The 20,798-nt window shown below is 38.8% G+C and overlaps 1 protein-coding gene across 2 annotated transcripts in view; it reads left to right on the plus strand.

Moving 5' to 3' along the window:
• Positions 1-20,798, plus strand: part of ZFHX4 (zinc finger homeobox 4) — a 152,653-nt gene that overhangs the window by 28,184 nt on the left and 103,671 nt on the right. The window lies entirely within an intron of this gene.

Raw genomic sequence — 20,798 nt, forward strand, 5'->3', positions numbered from 1 at the left:
ATAGGGAAGGAGATCACTTTCTGGCATATGTATCTGTTTGCAACCATAATCTATCACAGCCAAGTTACTTTACATTGGTATTTTCAGTAAGCACATGCAATATGCCACATTATTACCAAGGATATTCAAAAGTAAGCACTATCATCCTTTTGTCTGCCCTTCTTTTCCAAGCCAGTAATGATATTTCACAAACATGAAAGGGTGTGGTATAGATAAATATGTTAGTAGAATAGCAACTATATTTTTATCTTTACTGGAAAAAACTATGTGGATATAATGAATATGTGGGAGTGATGAATACCATTTATTACACAACTTGTCATGACTTTTTCCAAACCCTAATTATGGGGTAACTTATTTTCTGCAGTGTGTTTACTGGATTGGCTTGATTGTCTTGGTTCATGTACAAAATATAACACATTCATGTCCAAGATGAATAACTTTGTAACTTATTAAAAACTTCTTTTGTCTAGGGGATATAAAAATTCAGGAAATATTGCAAACCATTAGTCACTGTAATAAGCTCTAAATATGATTAGAAAATCCATTTTGCAAGTGTTATCTATTGATTTATACTAGAAATCTGTGATAACTAAACTATCAGGAGTCATCTGCTGATTACAGCAACTATGCTGGTTTTCTAATCATGTTGAAAATGTGTACACATGGAACAAATGCAGAAAAGCCTCAGCAGACCTCTAGTTTAAGCAAGAAATAATGTTTTGCTGGTGTTCAACCATGTTCAAATGGTTGTTCCAAGCTAACACAGGGTGCACAGGCAGCCACATAGATTTTCATTTTATAACCTGGTAGATGCAACCTTGGTGGATCTGCTGTGGACAAAAATGGCAGTAACACAAGATCGGGTCTATTCTATTGTCCCACAGTGCTGGCTGCTCTGCTAATTTAATTGTGTATTTTATTTAAACTGCATTTTTCCTTAACTCTAGGGGAGTGGGGGGTTTGTGCTTATTTGTTGGGTTTTTTTAAAGATCTAGAGTCCTGTTTTAAAAAGTGCCACATGAACTGAGACTCTAGTAGCACAGTTAGTCTGCCTTAGCAACAAAACTGCCTTCAGAAGTTCCTGCTTCCTGTCATCCGGGAAGCGGTTCCTTGCTCCCTCCACTTACACCGATTGTGGAGCCACACTCTAAGTTAGGTTTTTAAATGATCTGAGTTAAACATTATTGGTCCCCATCTCTTTTTTAGAGAGTTAACCTGGATGATTTCAATGATCTGTTTTATAATGCCACCATTCAGAGAGATGCTGCTGCGAACCGTGTCACAGACAGGAATGATACAATGAGAGGTGGGAAGGCAGAGGACTTCTCTCAGATGGCTTCACTGGCAAAGCTTCGGAGATTGTTGAAAATAAGATGCCAGTTGCTTATTTTTTCAATAAAGCTATAGGCATAGCTATGGAGTTGCAAGGTACAAATTGTCTACTCAAAACAGCACTGTCTCTTCACTCACTCAACCCGATCTCTAGAGAAATCTTCGTCAAATATGTTAGGGTTTGCAGCATGTCCTGCAAAACATTTGATTTAACATACTAAGAGAGTGAGTCTCATCTCTGAGCCCTCATCACTAAAAATGTCCTGTCGCTGAACCTGCTTCTTTGCCATATACTGATTTGTTAGATGGAGCAATTCAGTAGTGCCTATGTGGTGCAGCTGTTGTACATGGCAAATGACCATCACTAACCTTTTAAGTTCAGTATCTGAATCAGTTAGGGTGAAAGACATCCCAGTGGAGAAGGAATGCATAAGCTCTTAGACACCCTCTAAGCTTCATGTCCTACAGAAGGACAACTGAATGTGTACTGCTGGTAACCATAGGGTTGCAAGTCTCCCGATACATGTATTTTTAAAGACTTGTCCCTAGGATTGCTAGGGAGAATCTCAGCTTTTTAAAGTTTCTGTCCCTCATGTCTTCTCAGAGAAGCTTGGAAATTTGAACCCCGCTAGGCTTAACAACTGGCAGAAAGCAGATAGCATGTACACGTGCACACACTATTTTTATATAATCTCATTTTAAGGCTAATTTGAAGGAGAGGAATGACTTATTTAAAGTATCAATTGGAGTATTAGTAGTATTATTTTTTTAAGATTTGGGGTTGGCAGTACTACAATGTGTCCCAAATAACCAAAATGTTCTAGATGTGTGTGCTTTATAACAGAATGTAATGCCTCTGTACGTCACCCAGAAAACTTTACTTTTGATTGTGGGTGTACATTTAGGCCTCAAGGTGGAAATAAATGAGATTTTGAAAGTCTGTAAAGTTATCTGCTAGCAGACTTGATAGCTTCGTCAGGTCTTGGTGAAGCTGTTGATACCAAGAGAGTTGTAAACTTTTTTTCTCTTCATATATCAGATAAACTTTTAGAGCACCTAAGGAAAAAAAGAACATTAATTTGTATGAATAATAGATATATGCCTTGGGAGTAATATCGAATATTCATGAATTGTGTTTATATTCAAGCAGCTCCTCTAACTCTTTTAAAATTAAGGTGCTGTGAATATGGTTTGGCAATAAAAACTTTAATACTAAAACCATCTGAAAGCACAGAAAAAGAATCTGTGACTTTGTTCCTTTGCTTTGTCAAGTACCTCAAAGTTTTTTTAGTCATTTATATTTATTTAAATGTTATTGTTTTGTGAATTTTCTTTTTATAAATGTTGCCGTAACAGCTTGATTTCTCTTCCTGTGCTTAACTATTGATGGAATAAAAGGATGTCTTTTCATAACAGTAGCTTTTAAAGCGACCACGAACATCAGAGCTTCTCTTCTGAAGCTGTATAATTTTAGGCAGTACTGAAATGTCACTTTTAGAGTTAGATTCTAAATGTGGCAAAGTGAAACCTTTAGCTGTTTTTAAAGTTATTTAAAAAAGAAATGGCCTGATTGCTCCTTACAGAAGTGCAGTATTCAGATGGTGTTGGTAATGCAACTGCTAGGAACCAGAACAAAGATGGCCTTACCCTGAGTGAACTCAGCTTGGCCTAAATGAATTTCCCAAAGACTTACATTTGGAATTGTGGTGCTCGATATTAGCAAATTAAACCACAGAAGAGTTACAAGTCCTTCGCAGTGTCCATCAAGAAGCATTCAATGACTCCACAAGTAAACAGAGAAAGCCTCTATAGCAACAGAGTGCATTTCCATTCTGCAGGAGGAAGCGTTCAACTTCTGCAGATTTGGGAAGCTAAGGCAAGACAGTGATCTGTCTCTGTGGATATAAAGTACATATAGTTGGAACTGCTCTTAAGGAAGCCATTTTGTAGCTTAGTCAAATAGCTTTTGATTCAGGGAACCACATATATCACGTCCTGTGCTCATAAAATAGTTTCCAAATACTTTTAATAAATAAATAAATACATACAGGGTAGCCTTTTTGCAAAGTAAACTGGAGTGACTAAAAAGAAGTTTCAGTTAACCAAGTAACTGAACGACATGATCAATTTGTAATCACAAATAAGTATTTGAAGTTAGTCCATAAAAAATATTATTCCATTAGCTGATAATAGCTTTAATAGACATTACTTTTATATTGGATATTTACTGCAGTTTACATCATATATGCAACTATTTAGGAGCTCAGGGAAAGTGATAGGCAGCAGTTAGCAGACTAATACTCAGCTGTGTGAAAACCACCTTGGTTTTCCCTTTATTGACAAAATATTGATCTATAACACTATTAATGTTATGATTGTCAGTTCAATTTGGATAGGTCACCTTACCTCTCGTGTTCTCAAACGGCAAAGATATTACCCAAAAGGAGTGACCTGATTTCAGTTTAAGAAGGTTAAAGGTTAAAGGTTAGCTCAAAAGCATCATCTGCCTAGCTGCTTAACTTTAAACTGATCAATTTAATGAAAATCTGTTTTGCAGATGGTGTTTTAATGTCTTTGGCAGGATTTAGGCAGCTTTAACATTAGACGTATGCTAGTAAAAATTATTTCTTTATTTGACCAGAACAACACCTTTTCTTTTATGTTTTAAGGTAAAAGGCATGTGGGATATGGTATTTTGGCAAAGGACCCAGAAGCAGAAAGTGTTGATGATCTTTCCATATGGGCTCAAAACCAGAATACCCTTATGTCTATTGCTAACGATGACTGAAGAAACAAACAAAGCTGTATTCATTTTTTACCATAATGTTTTACTTTGAACCCATAAAAAAGAATTTCAGTCAGAGCTGTCCTTGGAAAAGGCTTGTCTTCTTTGCCTAGGGTGGAATGCAACAGCATTAACATTTTTAACCTGGCAGAGCATGCTGATTGTCTCTTTCAGACTTTGTATTTGTAGATCAGCAGTATTCTTTTTCCTACTCACAAGCTGAGTAGTAATTGTATTAGTTAGCTGTAGATACCATAAATAATAAGGCAAATTAGTCAATCCAAATGCTAAGTTTTATCTGATGGAGGTTATCTGAATAAACAAAGAATTAGATCCTTGGGAGTGTAAAGCAGAGCTTTGTGTTTATGTCTTCTGAGAATCTGGCCCTCACAGTTTTTGCCAAGATAATTAAGTTTCAGCACAAGCACGTCTTTCTATTTTCAGATGTATGCAATTCAATAGGAATTTCTTGGGCTGCTAATGCAATACTATTATATGTTAGCTTTGTAATTAGCTAGGACTCTATCCCTTTGCTGAAGTGCATTGTAATATTACACACACAAGCATAGCTTGCATTTTGCAGTCATGAAAGTGGTGCCCTTTGTTTCATACTGACCTTCCAACTTATTTAAAAAAGAGTTTACAATAAGCCTTTGTTTTGTCCACAAATGATCATAAACAGCTTTCTAAAGACCCCAATAAAATGAGATAATCACAAATGTATAACATCACATATTGAAAGGGTGGAAGAACAAACGGGGCTTTTACTATATTTTATAGGATGGATTTATAGTCTGTCCTTGGGTCACTTAGGGCCAAGAATTTTCACGGTCAACTGCTTGGTCCTGCTAGCTAGCATCCTCTGCAGGAAATGCAAATACCATGCAGCACCTGCTCTTCAGCTGGGGTTATGCACTGCTTTTTTAAAGCGAGGTGTCCACTCCTCTGCTGGTTCAAAGTCAAAATCTTAATTAGACTAGCTTTTTTTCTGCATCTGTCATCAGCGAAGCAGAATAGTCTGTCTGGATTCCATAATGCTGTTTGCATATTTGGATTTTAAATCAGCCAGGATATTGAATGCTTTCCTCATCTTTATCACGTGCAGGAGGCACAAGTGGGATTTAGTCCTTAGGTAACTTTTAGTGTAACAGTTCCCCAAGGAACACTGCTTGGGTTTTTCTCATTATCCTTGTTCTGGATGAAAGCATCGTTGTTAGGAATTAACAACTGAGGTGGGGGGTGTGAAGTATATGCATACTAGGATGAATGGACTAACAGCCCCAATCACTTTGTTTGTTTTACTCTGTTTGGCATGAAACGTTGATACTTGTTCAGTCCGGAATTAACAGAAAGTCACATTCTTTTCATTTCAATTGTCCTGCACTAACTTTTTAATTTAAAATCAAATATCCTAGATATGTGCCAGTCCAATTATTGAACTGTCATTGTCCCAGTATGATGGTAAAAGAGGTCAGGAGATTGTGCAGCATTGATTTGCATAAAAATCATTGTGGAAAGGAAATTGGAATATGTCTGCACATCTGAGGAGCCAAAACATATTTTGCTTAATCTTATTCTTGTTGTTTGTTTAGGTGAAGAAAGCTGTTTCCAGTGATAAACAAAAGTTATTCTAATTTGTTGCTAAACATAAACCTCACGATAGAGGATATTTCAATTTTTATAGTACTTTCAGTTTTATGTTCATTTAAGGTTTTAAATGCTTTATGAAATTTCATTTCCACTGTAAGTTTTAGTTATTGTAATTCAGATTATGTTGTTGTGCTTACATGTATGAAGAGAAACGAATGTTCAGAGAACACATTGTGTAGTCAGCTGTACATAGCTATACATAACATATATGCCTACGGTATTTACTTATACACTATAGACAAGCATATTTATTTAACCCCCCCCCCCAAATAAATTGTGCGCTAGCAGAATAGTAATTTCAATCCTATTCTTTTTTATTTTAAATTTAAAATCTAATAGTAGAGAAATAATTTTCACATTATATGTCATGTATATTTAATTGATATTCAGATGTTGCCTGGCTCTCAGATAGTCCTTGTGAAAAATAGTATGCATTATATTCAGCTTATGGTACACTGCTAAAGCAGAAAGGTACTCTCAAATCATGGTTTAGAGAATCCCCATGTTCTTCCATTGAAATGCTGTCTAGGATCCCAGTCTGTGTGCTGCCCTGGGTGAGGATGTATAAGGCTACTCTTTGAAAGGAGGCTGTACCAGACTGTTTGGACAGGACTTGCAATGCGCAGCCTGCCCAGTGGAGCCCCAGCTCGTAGCTCCTCTTGCAGAGCAGGAAGAGTGAGCAAGGAGGAGAGCAAAAGCAGCATAAAGAGAATCAACCTCATTTATTCGGTATGCTCAACACACAAAATGGCTGTGTAACAGCTGGTTTTTGTGCCTGGAGTTCTTTCATTCTGACATTAAGAGAAATATGTAATTATTTCTGACTGAGGTTCAAAGTAGAGACGCAGTGTATAGCATATGTAAGAGTATTATGTCAATGTGAGTGCGTGTGTATATGTGCATAAATAGATTGCAGCTATGGATTTAGCAGCCACTCCCTCCCAGCCTTGCAACATAGATTTTCTTGTTACCCTTAGGAGATTTTAGCTGATACTATGCAACTCACTACAGGTGCCTTCTCTAAAATTGTAATTACAGTTTACCAGACTCTCCCAGGTGGGATTTTTCTCCACCATCTCTTCCATGTATTTAAGAACAAGCACTAAAAAAAAAAAAAGACTGAGACATGACAGGAAAGTTATATTTTGACATGCATATGTGTACTTCAGCTTTGCTATTGCTTTTGCTAAGTGATTTAGGAGAAACTTTCCCTTGGCCTATGCATTTGTCAGTCTGTCCAGACAAAATTCCAGAATTGGGAAATTATGGGAGGATTGATGGGAATAAAACCTCAGAGACCTCATATGTACAGGACTGAGCTTTGAGCTGTTTGATACACAGCTCTTGAGACTGTATTGGCTCTATATGTGTCTGTCTTGCTAGATAGACAAATTCATTTTCCACATTTATTTTTTTCCTCCTTTGGGGTACCACTGGAGCAATGCTCCAGTCAGATTTTGTGAGGAAGGATAGTGAAGAGGCTGATGTGAAATGCTGAGTAATACCAATTCTGTTGGTTTTAGCAAGAACTGGGCACAATGCAGGAGACATATTTTATTGGATAAACTTCCATGTGTATGTTTGTGGGCAAAATGCAATACAGTAGAACAGGAAATAGGTAGTAATTACATTAAATGTGAGTAGGGTTTTTATGTTAGTAAAACATAAATCATGAGCGGTAGCTTGTAACATTTTTTGATCCTGGTGGTCTGTCTGTTAGGCTGGTGTACTTAATACAAGCAGATAGTGCAGAATGATGATTGTACATCCTCGTGCTGATATATAAAGAAAGTGAAGCTATGCTAAGAGCCACAAGACCTTCGCTTTGTGGACAGCCATGAAGGAGGATGTCATGACCCCCTTGGTCTGCAGCAGAAGGTGCCAGCCCTGCAGTTCTGCAGCAGACAGATACACAGAGTATTGTGCACCATAGCCTCAGGGGAAACTGTATGTTCTACTCTCCCTGTGGGAGGGATGGCATTAAGATAATCTTTAGCTTTTAAAGGCAGGGGGCATTGAAGGGAACAAAAATCGAGCAAAGGTAGTCCTTGAATGATGAAGTGTGCAGATTCCCATGCCAGGGGCATCCTACTGCAGTGGCAGTGACAAAAACAGACAAAAAAATGGTTTTCTCATATATGAAGAATATGAGCAATACTCTTTGCTTATATGCATGAATAGGAAGCTACATATTGCTAATGGGAGCCATGAATGGTAATATAGTAATCTTATTCCAAGAGTGGATATTTGACCACACGAGTTGCCTAACAAAAAATGTCATTTTTTCTTTTTCAAACTGTTATCCTAGAGTGTTAATCAAACCATGCTGTTAACATGATTCACATGTCTAAAATACATGACTATATAACTACTGGTTTATTGCTGGATGTGTGCAGGCAACTTAGCATATAGGGATAGTATTCAGGAGTCTGCCCAAAGTGTTTATTTGTAATCTCTGTTCTCCGTTGTAAACTGTCCCAGAGAACATACGCCACTTCCTTGCACTGCTTCTGGAGAGAAGAACCATAGACCCGCCTCTACCCATAAAGGCAGCACAGAATCTGCTGTTCAAGGAGAGTTTGTGCCCAGACTTTTTATAGAAAAACAGCTTACCCTTATTCAGAGAAATGTCATGATCAATCCTGTTGTGATGACCCTGTTTAAAACAAAGGCTTACAGTGGAAACTCTTCTTACCAGAATTAGCAGGCACTTCCAATGGTCTATATAGTCTCGTTCTAAAGCTGTTTGACATGTATGGAATTTTTCCATTGACATTCTAAACTTACGATTGAACCTACAGCAGTCCTTGGCTGGGGGTGTGGGGGAGGTCAGTTGTCTCCCAACTGCTTTATTAAGAAGGAAGATGTTTTCCATGGGAAATCCTGAAAAGTTGAAACTGGCTCAAATATCATACCAGGTATGACTGATGTTATCCTTATGCTAAATTCAAAACTCTGGGTCCTAATGGCAAAAGAGAAGGAAGGGCACTTCTTATTCACAGAATCATAGAATCAGAATATCTAGAGTTGGAAGGGACCCATAAGGATCATTGAGTCCAACTCCCTGCTCCTCGCAGGACTACCTAAAACTAAACCGTATGACTAAGAGCACTCCTTGAACAGGCTTGGTGCTGTGACCACTTCCCTGGGGAGCCTGTTCCAGGGACTGACCACCCCTCAGTGAAGAACCTTTTCCTAATGTCCAGTCTGAACTTCCCCTGATGCAGCTTCATTCCATTCAAACAACAATGTGCCTCTTTTCTATGTAACCTAGACAAAAACTCTGGGAAATAGATTGAGGCAAAACTACTGAAGTTTTCTAATTGAATAAACACTTTGTGAATGGCCAGAAGCTTGATATTTTTACAGCTGGGACAATGAAACAGAGTCTAAGGAGGATCGTGGTATTCTTGCTCTTTGTGTCTGCTGGTGATGAGAGCATGGAAAAAGGCTTGCTTTACTACTGAAATGAGACAGCTTTTAGTATCTAGATGTTACTATTTTGGAAACACCCTTTGGCATTTGCAGATATGTACGCAGCTAATGAATGACTGGAGATTAGGAAGAATGAAGCTGGTGGAAAAAACAAGGCCAAACTGCAAGTGTTTCTGAAAACCTTTTGTCCTTATTTGTCCAGGAACTTCTGTGACTCAAAATCTTTGACCCAGGAGGAAGTCAGGACCCTGCTGTGATATATCAGAGCAGGATCTTCTGAAGTCAGCTCTCAGATGACAAAGATCACAGGCCACAAAATAGTTTAAGACTAATTAAGAAATTTGTGACCTAGAGTCATTGGGCAGATTTGAAAGCACTGCTGTATTGGCCCCAGCGTAGATGCATCTCAGAAATAGATGTTGTACCTATGTTGTGGATATCTTTTGTCAGTTTTTGACTTGCTAAGATAGTCTCACAGGTGATGATGAATTGGATATGCTGTCAATGTGTTCCCTCTCCCTGTTCCTATATCCACTGGTATTTCTTGCAGCATGTCAGGCTTTACCAGTATCTTTATGATACTTGAATTTCTGTGACTTATAGAACTCAAGGGATGAAAATCTTCAGAACTAGTCATTAGGACTCCTGGCAGGTATTTTTGAGAAGGAGAAAATCCTTTCTCAGTTAGACGCTTTGTAGTCTCTTTGAATGTTTTTTTTTCATTTCTTGAAAAACAAAAATAGGTTTGTGGGATCATCTATGACTCAACATATTGCATGTAGGACCTGAATCCAGAAGTCTTTCTAGGGTTTTCTTTTCTTTCATGAGTTCTCCTCTGAACAGCTCAAATTCTGTGGCCTCAGCTACCTCAAAAGTATCAAACAGATGATAAGGTTTACCTAAAGCATTTTGGGGTATACAAAGTACAAGAACTATGCTAGCTTTGAAGAGTTGTATGTATGTAATATTTTTTATGCTAAGGAAGAGTGTTGAGCTGGTAATCAATAAAAGGAGAACTCTGAAATCTCATGTTACAGAGTTAAATCTTGTATCCCAGTTCGCTCAGCTTTTGTGCTCTGCAGATTCAAAGGCTTTGTGCCTCACATGTTCACACCAGGAACTAAACAAATGTCTCTCCTTTACTTCTAGTAGTTGTTTGTCCTAATAGATTTAGAAGGTAAGCTCAATACTGTCTGGACTAGGAAACAGAGCATGGCCTTGGGAAAAAAGAAAATGTGTCTCTAACCAAGCAGAGGTGAGTGAGAGGTTGGCCCCCAATATGTTTGGCAGTCTAAATGGACCTTACAGAAATGTAATTAAGCATACCACTTAATTTCTTCACATATGTGAAGAAATCTCTCTCTTTCTGTCTGCCTATATTTATCTGTACATGTGCTTAATAGAGTGTCTGTTACTGGGAGGAATGAGTTAGAGATGGAGTCTGAAGTTGTTCATGCTCATGAGAACTCAGATATTATCCAACACTAGTGTTAAGGAGGAAGTCGCAGTTGTTGGAGACTGGGTTTCTTGCACAGGGGATGCAGTGGAGGGAAGCAAAAAGGCAGGTGTGTGTGCTTATAAAAGTGTACACTTCCCAAGAGCATAAACAGAATTTAAAACTATGTGTGTCCATACATACCCCAGGCTGCTACTGTCACCTAATACTGTACAAAGGTCTATATATGTTAGTGTCTGCTGTAGTAAAGGTTGGATTTCCATTTCTGTTCTAATTTCCTTCTCTCAGTTACTCATAATTTTCTTATAGACACTTTTAGGGCTGAAATTACCAGGATTTGGTCTGGTGGTAAAGAATATTTCTTTCTTCTTTGGAGCTGTTTCTGAGTCACTTAATCATGAAATATATTTCCAGCCTGTCCTAATGAAAAATACTCCATTGCAAATAAAGTTACTCAAGTACACCTCTTGCAGTGGCTGTCCGTAACAGAAGAGAATGCTATTTTAGAAGCAATAACACATTAATAGGCCAAGTATGCAATCACTGTGCTATCACAGCAAATTATACCATTAGTCCACCTTATCTAATCTCTTTGCTCCAGACTGGCTAACAACAATTCCTTGTCAGAGCAGAGCAAAAATATCTTTCATGGGCAAATACAGAATAATGTTGCTCATACAGGAAAATTCTTTTTCTTCTTGTATGTCCTCTGTACTTAAAGAACAATGAATTATCATCATATGAAATCAAGTTTTGGTTTTTTTTCCCCAAAAGTGGTCTTTGGGTGGTCTTATATGTACACAAATATCACACGCAGTGGGAAGGAGTTCCACAGGTTAATTTAACCTGCATATAAATATCATTTTTCAGCTTTTAAAAATTTCTGTCATTCATTTAAGTTATTAAGTTTTGTTTGTTTATTCATCTGGTAACAGAACAAGAAAGATCATGTGTTCTTACTTGCTTTATGATCTTTCTATATAATCTTTATATCTTCATAATAATCTTTATGATTATTTTCTGATCTTTCTATCATGTCTCTCTTTTACTTACACTATTTATACACCAAAGAATTTAAATCTATTCAGTGTTGCTTTTAGTGGAAGTTTTTCCACTTTTCTGCTAATCCCATTGCTGATCTCTGAACTCCTTCTACCCCTGCTAAATTTTTCTTGAGATATACAGATATTTCAGAACTGAACACACTGTTCTCAGTGGAGCTGTGTGATCTTACTGTCCCATGCCTGGTGCATCCAAAAATATAATCTGCTTTAAACAAATCCTATTGCATCCTGTGCTGGAAATATGTTGCCTTTCATTGCATGTCTCTTCCCACGCCCCCCCTTCATACTGATGCCCAAGTGTCCTAAAGCGGTTACATTTAACTTAGACACCAGTAACATGTTTGATTGGTTCAAATTATTCCTTCTAATATACATTTTCTTGGATTCATTTGTCAATACTGAATTACACCTGTGTGCTCAGCTAGCTTTAAACCTCTCTGGCATACCTGATGGTTCTTTGGCTGGTCTTGACTGGCATGAATTCAACTATACCCTCTGCAAGATCAGTCCTAGTTTGATGTTAGAAGGCCCAGAGTTAACTTTTGTTCTGTTAAATGGCCTGTTAGTTCCTCTAGCTTATTTTCTATCTCTGTCAGTTTCTAATCCAGGACTTTTTTGCCTCTGTGTTAGGTGCCTATGTTAAGTGGTTAGGCCACTTCTGCTTAGTCAGCCAAGAGGGAAAAACTTCAGTTCTGAATTACCCCATGGAAGAATTCATTTCCCCCTAGTATTAGGAGAGTGAGGGAAAGAAGCATCCAGCTTACCCCCGTGTCACATTGCCTGTCTCTTCAGACAGCTACCTCTTGTTGCTTTCCCACATTTTTTGCTATACATAGTGACTTGGGGTGCAAATACCCATAGGCATTTAACTATTTGTTGAGCCTGAAAAACAGAAATAGCTAATTAGCCATCCATCTGCAAAATTTACCCCAGATATTCATTTGCTGGTGCAAAACAGAAGATGTTGTTTCTGCATGTGGACTACAAGGATGAGGCATAACTCAAATGGACTCTTTGTACTGTGCTCTTTTTATACTGTTCAATGCTAATTTTAATGTATTATTGATTGTTATTAAGGTACACCATGAAATACAGATGGGATGTCTGTTGTGGTTGAAGTCGTACTGTGGGAGCTGTGTTGACTTTTGGACTGTTCTGGCCTTCATGCTGCTTGACATGAAAACCTTTAACATTAGGGTTTAGAAGAGAAAGGAGTATATAGTTCCTAAGTTACCCTGTATGTAGTGTGAAGTAATGTGAAATTATGATGCCAAATGCCATCCCCACCAAGTCAGCACAAAATTTGAAATGAAATACTAGTTTCAGAGCAAGCCAGGAAGTTCCTGATTCCCTGTGTGAGTATATACAAACACTAGGTTAGGGCAGTCGCCACCTGAATTTAAATTATCTCTGCTACCTGCCAGTGGTGAGGGAAGTGCTAAAAGTGGAGGGATTAGGGATCTGATTTTCAGAAATGCTGAATGCTAGCGGCTCCTGCTGATTGCATATGTTTAGCATCCTGGGGTCCAAGGTCACTCTCAGGTGGTGACCGGCTCCTCTGTGCTGACTGCCAGCCTCCGTCGTTGTACAGCCCTCCTGGCTGGATGCATTGGCTAGTTTGAAATACACAAAAATTGCATGAGAGGATCAATTACTGCTGAAATGTCACTACTGAACCCTGTAATACTGCTAATTAGTTAAAGCAAAAGAGGCATGTTGATATGCATTTATCTTAGCTGTAGCTCACTGAATATCTTTTCACAAAATTAAGTTTGAAATACTTAGATTCTCCCCCCTCCCTCTTTCTGGGAAGTTAAAGTACGTAACTGTTGTTTTTTTCCTTTTTTATTTCCTATGTCCCCGTAAAATGAAATACTTCTAAATGGTTCTTACTATCTCCAGCAGTTTGTATCTTAGAATAGTCTGCTTCTGTTTGAAACTCTTAAAGAGGGTATTAGTCATTGGAGAAAACTTGAAATAAGGAAATGTATGACAAACAGACGGTCACAGGACAGCGCTCTCTAACCTTGGCTCAGCTCCCTTTCTGCCATTAATGGAGCAAAAGAAATTGGAGATTTGATGCAAGCTCCCTGCCATGGGGGAGGGCAGGGTTACTCTGCTCATGTCAGGGAGTCCCCGGCTGGCAGAGAGCCAGCTGCGTGCGCACTGTCCTTCCCACCTCACACCACGCAGGGAACGTCTCGAGAAAAGGACCGGGAAGGGCAGTAGCTAGAGCGCATGTAAGCGTGTCTGTGATGAGAGTGAAATCCCACCCTGCACAGGGAGTTGTGGGGAGCTCCCGGGTAGAGCCGGCTCAGGGGCATGCTGGTGACCGCAGGAACCTTTTTGTGTGGGACAGAAAGGCAGCGGCTGCTGTCACAAACTGTAGGGTCTGACTGCAGTCCTGTATTTTGATCCCTTGCTCAGGTAGGTTTCATTTCTCACATGGTCACCTTTGCAGGGAGCCTGCCTGGGCTGTGTCAGTGCGTTCTGGGCTTGATGAACTATCGCAGTTGTTTCCAAGCACTGGTTGTTCTTTTTAGTTGCTAAAACATATAGCAGGCTCTCATTCACACACTCCATCCCCCAACTTTTCATCTGGCATTCAGGTTTTGGTGAAGATTATTTCCTCAATTTGCCACAAAGATAAGATACTCAGCTGCTAATGGTATGAGCAGAGTCTGTGAGGTGTTTTCTTTAGTATGAGATAGGTCATATTGTTAAACAAAAGTCTAAACATTTGGGAAGATACAGGAAAAATACAGGGGTTTTACTGGTTGTGTGACTTTTCATCCTCTGTAGAATTTGTCTGAAGCTTTAAAAAAATTGTTTGTTTCCTATTAAAATGGTGATGAGAGGAAAGAGATGGGAAGAATGTGGGCCAAATCCATCTTTGTTGTAATATTGCTGATCTCGGTAGTGTTACTCCAAGAATGGAGTTGGCCCAGGAGTTTTCCAAAAATGACAGTGTTTCTTAACTCTGTCAATTGACTGGGACATGGCTCTCCTGTGGTTTGACTACTGTGGTTTGTCACTACTGTGAGAAATTATCCAGTTCAAAAAGTTCTGTTATTTGGGTAATTTCTTGCTGAAATTGATGGTTACTGTTTCTGTTTTTCTCCCGAAGTTTATTTCTAGGGTTTTTCCATTTGTTTCTGGTGCTCTGGAGAAAAGGCTAGTTACAAAGGAAGAATCAGAGAGACTGCTCTGCAAAAAGGGTGTGAAAAAGAGGAGAGGATTTGAATTTGGAAGTGTTTTCCCTCTCCCCAAAACAGCTCCCCTGTTTGATACAGAGTGTGTGTTGTTAGAATAAAATCCACCTCCTAAATATCTCTTACAGATCAAAACAGGTTACTTGGTATTGATAACCATGACATACTTTGTGAGCATACACGCTAGGTCACCTCATCCATAGTCTGTTTCTCCTCCTAAATTATTCCACATTTGTGAGCATTTTTCAAGCAGCTACTATTTAAAACCAGAAAGCCTCCACCCTGAAAGGCCCCAACCTGTCAGAAACATTTCCTTTCTTGCCTCAAGCCTGGAATTTCACTCCAAAACGCCAGCTCCCTCAGGACTGTGCATAGTGTCATCCTTGCCTCGTGGTTTACTCTCTGCAAACCCAGTTGCGCACACATACGGCCAGCGTTTACCACCTCACCACATTCTTCTTCTTCCTGCTCTACCAACATCTCTACGTGTCTATTTTCACAGTGCCATCTACATCTGGAACGGTGTCATTTCCGCAGCACTTAGCCCAATTTCACTCTTGCCAAGCCCCAAACTCCTTTATATTTTTTGTCTCTTCTGCCAATAATCTTTCCCACTTTCTCTTGTGTATACATGTGTGAGTGTTTGTGTACATTATCAAATATGCATTTCTAATTATTTGGGGTGAGTGGGATAAAGGTTTTATTGTCTCGAGCTTGAGTTGGGCTGTGTTGTTTTAAGTAATAAAGACAGAAAAAGGTATGCTGACCATCCCACGGGAAACTATCATGCATTTTGAACCTCCTGCATATTTTGCATTAGGAAAAATATGTTAGAAATTTGTAGAGCGCTCTTTAACTGTATAAATACTCTTTTTTCATATGGCTGCATGTACCAAGCCAAGCTCCACTAATACTAAGGGGAAAAAACACCGCTGTGACTTTGTGACTAATATATTTTAGAAACATCTTACATTTTTCCTATAATAGCTTTTCCATACATAATAGCATTTCAGTTTGAAGGTCTGACATCTCAAGGCCTATCAGAGTTAAAAACAAGTGCTCGCATTCTGTTGGAAAGCTGGAAACTTCCCACCTCCAGTGCTATAAAACTCCTTTTTCAGACTCACAGATCACAAGATTAACACATCATTGGTAGAAGGCCCATCCTGGGTGTTGGCTCAATGTGATTTGAAAGGAAATTTTTCCATTTGAAAGGAAGCAAGGAAAAAGACTTGATGGTGGTTTGCAGCAAAACCAAACTAATGAGGGCTGATTTAAGCTATCTGGGCTTGGAGCATTAATAATAACTACCCTTGGAGACTGTTTTAGGTCTTGTTCCAAGCACAGAGATTATGTTGACACTGTCTTCTAGGACTGACTTGAGACTTCTCTGAAGACCATGCTCCTCTGCCTTCCACATGACAGGTACACAAGTGTGCCTTGGGAGGTCAGAGCATTCTTTGTGAAGGGTGCTGGACCTGTGCTGGTTCACACTGGCAATCCAAAATCTTCCATGTGGCATCAATAAATCTGGGATGCCAGCAAAATACAGCATGTACAAGCTCCAGGCCATGGTCTTTCATTCTGTTTTAGGCATAACCAGTGGGGCAAATAATTATCTGGCTATGTAAAGATGTCAGACCAGGGGTTTGATATTCTCAGTACATATCCCAATGTGACTCTGTGTTGTCATTTAGAAAGGGTTAAGATTTGGCCCAACTCAAGCAAAAGGTAAATTTTCCATTGACTTTAGCGGCACTAAGATTTCACACTTGACACTGTTAAATCTATCCTATATAAAGCTTTGTGTATATGCGTGTGTATATAATATATATCACAAACCTGTACAAATGTGTTTCTGTATATTTAACCAATTATAGAAACTAAGTGTGTTTAAACCATCTAATATGCAGTTGCCTAGAATGAATGAACTAAAAAGTCTGGATAGTGCTAAAATATTCAGAGAATGTAATGGGGGCACGTTTAGCACAATTATAATATTGAGAGTTTTGTTCCATTTATCAGGTGCCTTCCTCTACTGTAAAATCATGGCTTTTTTTTTCAACTACAAATGTTTTACATTATAAAATTGTATAAAACAGACCAAAAATTGGGAAGTGTAAGAACAGATAAGCTGAAGACTTGAGTGCTTTAGGCTAACTTCTCTTACCAGCTATCAGAGATACAGAGGGAGACTGTATTTGAAACCCCTCATCAGAGCAAAATGAACGTTTTAGCATTCTCGGACATAATATCAGGCTAACATGCTCTCTGACTGACATCCAGTGCATATTGTATAATTGCCAGCCTGCTTCTCTGGGTGCCTTGAAGATTACATTTTTTTAATGTTCCAATATTAATAACCAGATGTGATCTTCTTCCTGCCCAGGGGTCAAGCTAGCTGGCCAGGTCAGGCTGTTTGTCTGTGTGCACAGACTGTGAAGTCTATTCAGAATGACAGGTATGGGGGGGGGCGGGTAGGGTGTTAACCTCGAGACCACCAAAAGGGACTTCTCCCTGCTGGGAACAAAGACCAGCAGGAGCTTCAGCCTTTTTCAGTACTCCTGGGATTTTAACCAAGTGAACAAAAGATGATGCACAGCTGAAGAAATGCTCTTCACAACTGATACATAATTTAAGATGTTCAGTTGCAAACAACCGGATATGTATTTGTGATTTCATTTGAGCACAGTCCAATTATCTGCAGTCGGTTAATATTTTTTTTATGCGTAATTTCTGTGTGCTGCTTTATACATTGAGAAGATGCTCAATTGCTTGTGTTCAAATACATGCTAGCCTTGAAAATAGCCCTAGCACTTAAAGAAATAGCATTAAAACACCAGCAGTTGCTATGGGGTGTTTTGTGCCTTCTAGTCTATGTGTAGAATTGTTTTATAGTGCATAGTACGATATAGTTACACCAAACATATATTATAAAACCGTTTACTCCTCACTCTCTCTTTTCGTTAGGTAAAAAAAATTCAAAAGAAGAAGCTATTTGTTTCCTAATTGATTTTCTACGTTAGTTGTTCATTGAATAGATAAGTAGTGCCTGTGATATTTGATTACAGAGCAAGGCACCCATTTAACCTTCGGTTCTTTCCTGGCCAGGATTTCAAATACAATACAACGTACCTCCCTTAGGCTCAGTAGGATTAGACTGCTAGCAGTAATCCCTGATGCTATGAAATAGACCTGATAGAACTTCAACTCACTTGTTTAGGATTACGCTCATGAATTTCAGCTCATCTAGTTGCATTAACCCTTTGGGAACTTGTGTGGGTAATGTGGCTATAAATAATAATAAATATTATAATAAACAATGGTAGATACGTATCAAAACTTATTAACACGTTTTAAAGAATTCATTTTTACTCGGTGATCAAAATGTAAAATTTACATTGAAGTGAATTTAGCCACTGTAGTATAAATCCTCAGAGTTTCTTTTAATTCTAATGTTCAGAAGTCTTTTGCAGTTCAACAGTATCTTTAAACAGTTCAGTCTCAATTTGTGCATTGATTTAAAAATTATTTTAATGAATTTTAGTTCTCAAGGTTGCACTGAAAAGGCAGACAACTGATATCTGCTAACTACAGAGCATTGGTAGAGAATCTCCTAGTATAATGACTTGAATGCAAGCATGGTCCTAGGGTTAACAAGGAGGGCTACTGGTACCTGAGCTATCACTTCCTGGCTTTTCTGCTGATAGCAACAATCCTGATAAGGGCAATAGTGACTTTTGATGACTTATGCTCCAATCAAAAAACAGAGTGAGAGTGCCAGACCATTTCTGATGGACCGCTAGACAGCTGGCAGGCAAAAATGTTGCAATCACTCCAGAGTTGAACTACTCCTTTGAATTGGTGACTTCTATTTAAATGCTGATTTTTAATCTGGCCAGATCACTATAGGGAATAACTCTGTACTAGCAATAAGAAGGAACAGGTAATTTCCATCTTTCATTTTCAGGATCCTAAAACCCACCAATGAAATAAATATTGTTTCCTATTACCAGTCCCTTAAACTGTTCAACCTTTAGTGGAAAGGCTTATTAAATATTCATGTGCACAACTAATTGTATTAATTATTGAAAAGAATATATATATGTTTTGGAATATTTGAAGTCAATTACAATGAAAAAATGTGGACAGTTAGACTTGGGAACTCTACCCTACTCTAACTTTCTTGGCAGAAGATAGAGTCAAATTAGGACTGACTGAATATGCACGTTCAAGCATCAGTTGGTGAAACTACTGTCCCTTCAATACACCTGCACGAGGAATTGCTATATTTGAAGGCAAGACAACAGGCAGGATCAGTGCTACTTGCTGCACTTGATGACACAGGCATCAGGGCATTTCTTTACCCCTTAGATGCTATTAAAGGCATGCCTGTTGTTGTAGATCTATTGGATACTCTTGATACATTTGATGATAAAGTGGTATTGATGAATAGCTGAAGGCCATGGGAGCAATAAATGAAGTTACTCTTGAGTGACTCCATTCTTTTTTTGCAGGAGGACTCAGGAGTGGGGGCAGTTTGGGATGGTTGTTCATCAGCCCAGTGGGTGCACTCATGTGCTCCCATGTGGAGTATTGCTGAGTTCTAGTCTGTCACCCTTCTTGATCAACATATGCCCAAGGCCATTATGGGAGAATCACCTGTGCTTGAGGTGGGGGGGTCTCCAAGATGCAGATGATTTTCATCTGCACAACTATTTCGTCAGACTTGGATGGTGAAATCAATTGTTTGACTCAGTATCTTGCCAGGCTTGGGGTTTAGATATACCAGCTGTGTTGTAAACCGAGGTCATGCTGGTGGTATTCAACAGTTGGTAGAAATGTCCAAGTCAGCATCCTGTAGCTGTCCTACAGTCGTAAGCCTTGGTGGATTCTACATTTGGCTGCTGAGGTAACCCAAGGAGTGGTAAGCATGCCTTGGTCATTTATATATGGCAAAGTGCTAAATGGACAGATGTTGCTTCTCTTTCAAATCAGCTTCTCCCAATTTCTTTTGTTTTAAAAATATCTTCCAAAAATTGTGCTCAGTCCTGCTGCTGCTGCTCAACCTACAGTAATTTGCAATATTTAACACATTTAAACTTTGTGTTTTGTTGGTTAGTTTTGGTTTGACACATGGTAAATTTCTGTTCCCTGATGGATTGCAAATGTACCATTAGAAATTGGCTGTTTCATGAATGCTCAGTTTACACATTCAGAATGTGCTTTCCTCGGATATTCTGCAGTCTGCATTTGAACGTAGCTCTTTCTGAAACAAATTCCTTGCTTGGGTCAGCATATTTAGTTCGTAGAAATTCATGGAAAACAAATAGCTGAGAGTTGGGGCATGGAAGGAACTAATTCAGGAGCTTAAGACAAATATATCCAGTATATATTCTTCTGATGCTTTAATTCTAAACATAGAACTTAGTGGCCCACACTTTGCCACCTTTAGATTTGATGAGAAAAGAGAGGTAAACCTCCAAACTTTTGGGAGATTTGAGCTGCCAGGAATATAGCTGTCTGTCCATTAGTCAGCGCTTCTGACAGCACAAAGTATTTTGCAGCTGCTGTCCCAGATCTATTCCAACTCTCACAACTTGTTTCTAGTTGCATTTTCACTCTGTTTCAACCTATAAAGACATAAATGAGTCAGACCCTGATTCTCTCTGAAAACCTCACTTCACATATATAATTCAGGTTAGCTAGCAGTGCCCTGGGCTTAATCTCAAAGATGCTGGAAGCTTGTGTTTTCAGAGAGTTGTTGGCAAATGCAGAATCTGCTTTCTTGATCGAAGTTTGTAATTTTCGATCGTTCCACCACATAGCAAAGTGCACTTGTCTTTCATAATCTTACAGGA

Source organism: Harpia harpyja, chromosome 5 (assembly GCF_026419915.1).
Source record: "Harpia harpyja isolate bHarHar1 chromosome 5, bHarHar1 primary haplotype, whole genome shotgun sequence".
In the NCBI taxonomy this organism is placed as follows: Eukaryota; Metazoa; Chordata; class Aves; order Accipitriformes; family Accipitridae; genus Harpia; species Harpia harpyja.